This window comes from Vipera ursinii (assembly GCF_947247035.1).
Source record: "Vipera ursinii genome assembly, chromosome: 1".
Lineage (NCBI taxonomy): Eukaryota > Metazoa > Chordata > Lepidosauria > Squamata > Viperidae > Vipera > Vipera ursinii.
This window is the reverse complement of record NC_139512.1, coordinates 4,714,437-4,722,900: the sequence shown is the minus strand read 5'-3', so window position 1 is coordinate 4,722,900 and position 8,464 is coordinate 4,714,437. Positions and strand designations below refer to the sequence as shown.

The 8,464-nt window shown below is 40.9% G+C and overlaps 1 long non-coding RNA gene across 1 annotated transcript; it reads right to left on the bottom strand.

Annotated features, from left to right (window-relative positions):
- Positions 1–2,106: 2,106 nt before the first annotated feature.
- On the bottom strand, positions 2,107–6,635 carry LOC310631725. The gene is made up of 3 exons (XR_014490680.1): positions 6,487–6,635; positions 4,837–4,976; positions 2,107–2,442 (listed from the first exon to the last, which is right to left on the bottom strand). It is a non-coding gene; the product is annotated as an uncharacterized lncRNA (long non-coding RNA).
- Positions 6,636–8,464: the final 1,829 nt, after the last annotated feature.

The following is an 8,464-nucleotide window of genomic DNA, read 5'->3' as shown; positions in this document are numbered from 1 at the left end:
TACAAATTAGTTGGTCATTTTTCTTCCATTATTAAGAATTTAGATAACAAAAGATTTAAGCTGATCATTCCCCGTAGAAGTCAGATTTCTGCCCTCTTTTAACAGTGAATAAAAATGCATTACTAAAGGCATTACTTATTTTCCCCAAATTGCCTAGTGGTAATAACTAGCAGTGTTAGTGCTGATACTTATAATCAGTTACATATTGGCTTAGATACAGGGGTATCAAACTGCCAGCCCGTGGGGCGATTTCATCATACCAAAACTGCGCCCACCCCATTGCCGGCAATGCAAAAAGAGTTGCAACACGTCGCGTGACATGGCAAGTTTGACAGCCACGGCTTAGAACTAAATGTCAAAATAATTTTGCCTATTTAAAATCCATCTCAAAGAACATTTAGTTTTGGGTACTGAAAGTTTTTAAGAGGAAGTCAACAGGCTGAATGGAAGCAGGCAACAGAATTTAGTTGCCTTCCAATCTGGATCACTTAAACAACCATTACATATCATCAGCAGAATACTGCTATCGTTGTCCCTCTCATATCTTCCTTTTCATGGAATTGTAACATTGAAGCCATATGCCCTTGCTTATTACAAGAAGTTTGTATAATTAATAATTTTACATACACAACACACCCAGAAAGAGAGCGCAAACTCATTTTTCTGGTTCACTTGAGGTAGCATTTCCCCAAACCTTCAAAAACGTAAAAGCTAAAAGAGTCACACGTGCAGAGATGCTACAGGGAATTGCCTGTGGGGATATTAGGAGCCCTGGTGGTACATGATTATGATAGTGGTGCCCTGTAACAGAATACAAGGAGCCCTGATGGCACAGTGGTTAAGAGCAGTATTGCAGGCAAACTGCCCCACCTCCTGGAGTGCGATCCTGATGGGGCTCAAATTGACTCAGTCTTTCCACCTTCCTTCTGAGATTGGTAAAATGAGGACTCAGATTGTTGGGGAAAATATACAAATAATGCTTCTACATTAAACCACCCAGATAGCACTGTGGAGCAGTATATAAGCCTAAATGCTACTGCTATATTTGTTGGGCTTACAAGGAAGGTTCAAGTTAACATTCTCTTAGTAGCTTATATATCTGAATTTATAATCTGGAAGCTGCCATATCCAAACAATTTGTAAAAATATTTGTCAGAAGATGTTTCAGCATCCAACAATAAGCAAGGTCTCTAAAAGTTCTTAAAAGGAATATGGAAGTTATAGTCTTAACATGGGAGGAGGAAGAACTGAAAAGGGACACAGTGCTGACTGGAAAACAATACTGAAATGCTCTGTTACATAGGAAATGCAATGATGTAGAATAGCTATTTTTTTCAACAATTATGCTAGAAGGAAAATCAGGCATGCCTTTTTCTGGGTTTCAAACTCATTGATGTAAATACTTTTCTAATACAAAACCAAGATAGGTAATGTCAAGGTAGTAATTTAACAGCTAAATAGCTTATGTAATAATAGAAGGTGTAATGTAAGGTGGATGATGCAATGATAGGAATGACTCAGCAGGGTGTGTATCCCTTTAAGAGCCTGAGTATAAAAGGGAAGGCTTTGCTGGAGTGTCTCTCTTTCTCTTTTCCGTTTGTCTGCTGTAACTGCGGTGTGTTGGATTCTGCTGTATTACCACGTGGTGTAATAATAATAATAATAATAATAATAATAATAATAATAATAATAATAATAATAATAATAATAATAATATAAACGTTGGAAGGGACCTTGGAGGTCATCTAGTCCAACCCCCTGCTCAGGCAGGAAACCTTATATCATTTCAGGCAAATGGCTGTCCAGTCTCTTCTTAAAAACCTCCAGTGTTGGAGCATTCACCACCTCTGGAGGCAGGTTGTTCCACTGGTTAATTGTTCTAACTGTCAGGAAGTTTCTCCTTAGTTCTAGGTTGCTTCTCTCCTTGACTAGTTTCCATCCGTTGCTTCTTGTCCTGCTTTCAGGTGCTTTGGAGAATAGCTTGGCTCCCTTTTCTTTGTGGTAGCCCCTGAGATATTGGAACACTGCTATCATGTCACTGCTAACATATTGTTCGTGGTGTATGATATTGTAGATAGTGTTAGATAAACCACCATTTAATATAGAACACTGTTTACTGTATTTACCCCTAGGTTATCTCAGCGCAATAAGACAGGTAAATATTCACATATGCATATAGATCTGTTCAATATTAATCAAACTTTTGAAAATATACATTTGGTTGCATTAATTCATACAATGAATACCCACAGAAGGAGAAACAAAATACATTCCTGTGTAGACCCCATGAGCTGAGACATTTATTGGTTATACAGGACATTATGTGGCAACTGGCTCATTGAGAATAAAATGAAGCTGTTGTGCACTTTCATGGAAGGTGACATCAGAGATCCAGACCAGGAACAGTAGAGAAGCAGTTTCCCCAAGTCAAAGTAGCCTGGCCTGCAGGAGGAGGAGAAGGGAGAAGAGTAGTGAGTGTTGAATAAATGCAAACTGAACGAAAAACAAAATATAGAATGTCAATGTTAAATAGCAATGAATGCAAAGAAAATAAATAAGAACTGAATCAGAACAAGTATGTGGAAGAAATCTGAATGGGTTAAGAGGAAGGTGGACGTTAAGAAAGTCTTGGAGGGAATGAAAGATCCTAAAAAAAGAGATGATTACCTATAATTTAACAAACAAAAGACAATGTACAAGGCAATATATCTGGCAGTGAGGTATATAGAAAATAGGAGTAATGATGGATAGCAAAGACAGGTATTGAAGTACAATGGATAGCACTGATGTAAACTGGATTTGGCTTTCTTTTTCTAAGTTCATACTTTATTTTGCTTACTGCAAGTGGTCCTTGATTTATGATAACCGAGTCTCACAATTATAAGTCATGATGGTTGTAAAGCAATCACCATGTGACCAGTGGTCATGAAGTGAATACCTCAGTCACTAAACAAATGCTGTGATCATTAAGCAAACCCATTGTTCATTATGGAGCGGTTGTTGGAAGAAATGCTGGTTTCCAGCAAAAATGTCATACACTGCAGTCATGTGATCACAGGGCATTGCAAATGGCCATACATGCGAGTCAGTTGCTAAGTGCCCAAAATGTGGTCGTACGGCCATGGGAGGCAGATGGAGGAATTTCAAATTTAGTTCAAAATTCCACACCATACCCTTTTTACTCATTCCATTCCATTTCTAAGCATAATTTATTTATGTATATTAATCCACCATCATCCTCCCAAAGCACTGGGAGGAGAAATATATATAGATGAATAGACTCTGTATTTTGACAACCAACACATATAAAAAAACAGCAGCCTAATCACATCTCATATAACCAATAACAAGAATCATACTCAAAGGCCTAAACTCTCTTCACAGCTCTGCACAACATCAGTAAGGTGTACCTCGGGAGGTGGCAGCACGGTGGAGGCCATTACAGCAGACTGCCTTTGGATTCAGGTCCCAGTAATTTTTCATAAGGATGGGACTCTACATCCACCACATAACTCAAATGTTTAATCTTGCTAGATTCCAAAACGTAGAAGTGCTTTGAAAAGGAAGCTGGCAACACGGTGTCTATCTTGCTTCGTATTAATTATCCAGACTTTATTTGTGTCAAACAGACAGCAAAAGCACAACGTATGCAAGTGGCTTTGACAAAAATACTTTCCAGTATCTCAATCAGCATCTTTAGCTTTCTCATCACTTGTTTGGATCCCTTACTGGCTGTAATAAAGACTGAATGTGCTTCCTTCTATAACGATGGGAGAGCATGGAACACCAACAGCTGAAAGTGTGATTGCAATGCAGAAATCTGAGGGATTAAATGTCTCTCTTAAAAGGAAATTAATAACGAGGGTGAGATGCATTCAAACAAAGCCTAGAGAAAAGACAATGTGAGATTAACACAATGTGTTTGTGATATGGAAGAGAAGGAAGCAAACAAGATAGATAGAGGAACACAAGAGAAGGAAAGATAGCTGAGGGAGCGAAGCAGGTAATAATAATAAAGTAGGAAGGGACCTTGGAGGTCATCTAGTCCAACCCCCTGCTCAGGCAGGAAACCCTATACCACTTCAGACTAATGGCTGTCCAGTGTCTTCTGAAAAACTTCCAGTGTTAGAGCATTCACAACTTCTGGAGGCAGGTTGTTCCACTGATTACATATGAAATATTTTGTGTATTATCCATGCTTCTGGTTGCAGGAATTCATAGCAATATTCGTAAGTTTAGTGATTGAGGATTCAATAAAAAATCTTGATGGCCTTCCTGTCAAAACAAAAAATTATGCTTGCCAGGAGGTGTGACTTTTCAACTACTGGATCGTGGAGCTCTTCATGTCAAACTTTGAAACTGGGGAAGGTACAGGTAATCCTCAACTTGCAACATTTCATTTAGTGACCGTTCAAAGTTGCAACGGCACTGAAAAAGTGACATGATAGTTTTCACACTTAAGACCATTGCAACAGTTATGTGATCAAAATTTGGGTGCTGGGCAATTGGTATGTGTTTATGACAGTTGTAATGTCCCATGGCTGTGTGATCCCCTTTTGCAACTTTCTGACAAGCAAAGTCAATGGGGGAACCAGATTCACTTAACAACCGTGCTACTAACTTAACTGTAGTGATTCACTTAACAGCCGTGGCAAGAAAAGGGTGTAAAATGGGGCAAAATAACTGTCTTGCTTAGCAACATAAATGTTGGGATCAATTGTGGTTGTAAGTCGAGGACTATCTGCATACAAAAATTTTTGGGAGAAGAAAGCCAAATCAAGGATGTTGCTGCCAGAAAGGCATAATTTTAAGAAGGGAAGCCTCACGCAGTCTTACCTAATAGTACAAGATTTGCTCACTCATCTTTCTTAAACTTGCCGTTGATCCATGGGACATAACCAAGGATCACCTTCCAGTCTGTGAGCCACACACCACCTATGATGACACTGGTGGCCCAGAGCGAATATACACCCTTCCTGCAAAATGGAGAAAATGAGTAACTTGAACAGCAATATTTTAAGTTTGAGAATATTTCTTGTTATGAAAACTTTCACATTTGATAGGTCCTTTTTGCAAAGAGCTTTCAATCACTTGTAAGACCTGTGGAACCGCTTACCGGTTGAGCTCCGGATGGCCCCCGACCTTTGCTCCTTCGACGTAATCTAAAAACTTATTTATTTGAACAATCCGGCCTGGTCTGATGGGTTTGGGGTCTGGGGTTTTAACATGGATTTTAACCAATGTACTACATTGGGCATAATTATTTAATGTTTTTTAACTTTTGTATTTCGTATTTTGATATTTATTGCCCTGTACACCGCCCTGAGTCCTTCGGGAGAAGGGCGGTATAAAAATTTAATAAATAAAATAAATAAATAAATAATTGCCACGAACCTTTAAAGGTCAGCTACACACACTTATCGAAACTGCAAATAGGTCATTTTGAAATACTGTTTTCTTCTCATGTTATGCGTGCTTTTTATTTAAGTATATTTTTAAAGAGAGAGAGGAGAGTGGGAGAGAGAGATAATGAACCATTTCAGGTTAGAATGTGCTAACAAAATGGGAATCCCAGAACGTTTCGTTTGTTCTCATATGAATCCTACACACAAGTCAGGAAGCCAGATTGGAAAGGGCATGGCGAAATGGACAAACTCTAGGTTGGCAAAGTCATGAGATAAGGTTGCATACTCTTCCCCTTATTTATTCGACCTACATGCGGAATACTCCTTAAACAAAGCCGAATTGGAAGCAGTCGAGCATGGTTTTAAAACTGGAGAAACAGGACTATCTTTTATAATGCCGTAAGCTTACAACACACCTTTCAGAAAGCTGTCCCTTTATTATTTTGAAATAAAGAAATGTCCTTTACAACAAAGGGTACACCTTTATTTCAGAAAGCTATCTTTTATTAGAATAGGCGTTTTTCTAAAGCTATTGTTGGCTTTGCTGGTGGAGATATTGTCACTGTAGTTTGATTGGACCGTTCTTAATTTTTGAGGTATCTCGGTTTTGTTGATAGGAGTCTCCCAAGGAAACGATGTAAGGGCAGGGGTCTTCAAACTTGGCCCTTTTATGACTTGTGGACTTCAACTCCCAGAATTCCTCAGCCAGCCACGCTGGCTGAGGAATTCTGGGAGCTGAAGTCCACAAGTCATAAAAGGGCCAAGTTTGAAGACCCCTGATGTAGGGGGTTAAGTTTGGGAGGATATTATTTTACTGCTGTTTACATTAATGTATGGCTTTGCGGGGGTGGGAGGTGGGTGGGGGCTGAAGCCACCCTTCATCAACTTGTTACCCCTCCCCCCGCCCTTGACAACCAGGACAACGTGGCCAAAGTTGCTCGAAAGGCTGGGATATGTAGTCCTCGCACGCCTGCAGGGCAACAAGGAAAGCTGCTTGGAACTGGAGGGCTGGGAGGGACTAACTGCAGGAGCAACGATCCCAGCACACCAACCAGCAGAACCGCATCCCAGCCCGACTCACTTTTTCCGCAGATGCTCCACCAGGCTGGGCTTCAGCCCAAAGAGCGCCATGCCTGCCTAGCTGAAGGTCGCCAGTGCGGCTCGCCCGCGCCCAGCTCCTCTCTCCTTTCGACCCCCGGGGCGCATGCGCAACGGCGCTACAGCCTCTCACCGGTTTATAGACCTAGGAAAAATGACAGAGCGCCGCGCTCGCTGCTCTCGTTTTTGAGTAGGAATGCGGAAATTTTTTTCTAGACGAGTAGTTTTTTTCCCCCCTTTTTTTAAAGGAAAACTCAGTGAAATAGCAGAACAGACAGATGAAACATACAAGAAAGCTACGGTAGGCAAGAGTGTACAGGTAGTCCTCGACTTACAACAGTTCATTAGTGACTGCTCAATGTTACAATGGCACCGAAAAAAGGGACTTATGACTGTTTTTCACACTTATGATCATCGCTGCATCCCTGTGGTCACCTGATCAAAATTCAGATGCTTGCTAACTGGCTCATATTTATGACGGTTGCAGTGTGTCTGGGTCATGTGATCCCCTTTTGCGGCCTTCTGACAAGCAAAATCAATGGGGAAGCTCGATTCACTTAACAGCCATGTTACTAACTTAAGAACTGCAGTGATTCATTTAACAATGGTGGTAAGAAAGGTTGTAAAACTGGGGCAAAATTCACTTAACAACTGTCTCATTTAGCAACAGAAATTTTGGGCTCAATAATGGTTGTAAGTTGAGGACTACTTGTATCTTGTTCTGTGATTTTGGATTGGTTGTTTCCAAAATTTCCCTCTGTGATCTGTGAATTGATCCTGCAAATGAAACAGTGGGGGTGTTAAGGTTGGTTGGGATTCCCAGTGAACAAAATAATGCCATTGCTGAAAGTAACTGCCTTTAAAGAGGTTCACTTTTCACGCTCAGCTTCGTTGCACCCAAATACTTTAGTTTTTCTCAACCTTGGTGGCTTGAAGATGTGTGGACTCCAGAATTCCCCAGCTAGAAATTCTGGGGAATTCTGGGGATTGAAGTCCACACATCTTCAAGTTCCTGAAGTTGAGAAACACTACTTCAAATGATCCATTGATATAAAAATAGTAAGGTAAAGGTTCCCCCACACATGCATGCTAGTCGTTTCCAACTCTAAGGGCCAGTGCTCATCTTTGTTTCAAAGCCAAAGAGCCAGCGCTTGTCCGAGGACGTCTCTGTGGCCATGTGGCCGGCATGACTAGACGCCAAAGGCGCACGAAACGCTGTTACCTTCCCACCGTAGTGGTCCCTATTTTTCTACTTGCATTTTTTTTACGTGCTTTCAAACTGCTAGGTTGGCAGAAGCTGGGACGAGTAACAGGCGCTCACTCTGTTACGCAGCACTCGGGATTCGACCCACCAAACTGCCGACCTTCTTGATCGACAAGCTCAGCGTCCTAACCCACCGCGTCCCTTGATATAAAAATACGCCTTGTAAATTCTAGACATACACAACAAAGCCCACACCACTCCACAAAAATTAAATGATGGAGTCCTAAGGGCGTAAAGCCTCTGAGCTTTTTTTTTTTATCTTGGCAAAACACAATAGCTCATTTAAAAAAACCTCTGGTCAATCTGAATAGAATTAGCTGACTGCAAGTCTATACAAAAGTCTATGTTCAATGTTATCTCGCTTTCCTTCCCTTCTTTGTGACGCATGAAAAGTGCGCGGCGCTCGCGAAGTACCCTCTCCAGGAAGGACCCTACAAGGTTGTATTTAGTGGAAAAGGAGCAACGGGCGTCCCTCGCAATGCCTTGTGAACGTGTGCATTCAAGATAATAAATACCGCAAAGGGTTCCGTTCTGAAATTCAGTCTCTTGCAGCAATCAGCCAGAGACATTTTAGTCAGAATTGCAAATATGATTATATTTAACTGGGTGTAACTATTTGTTTAAAAGCGTTCAAACCTTGCAAAATAACAAAAAATGCAAACTCTGCTTAGGGTTCAAATTGCGGCACCATAATGGA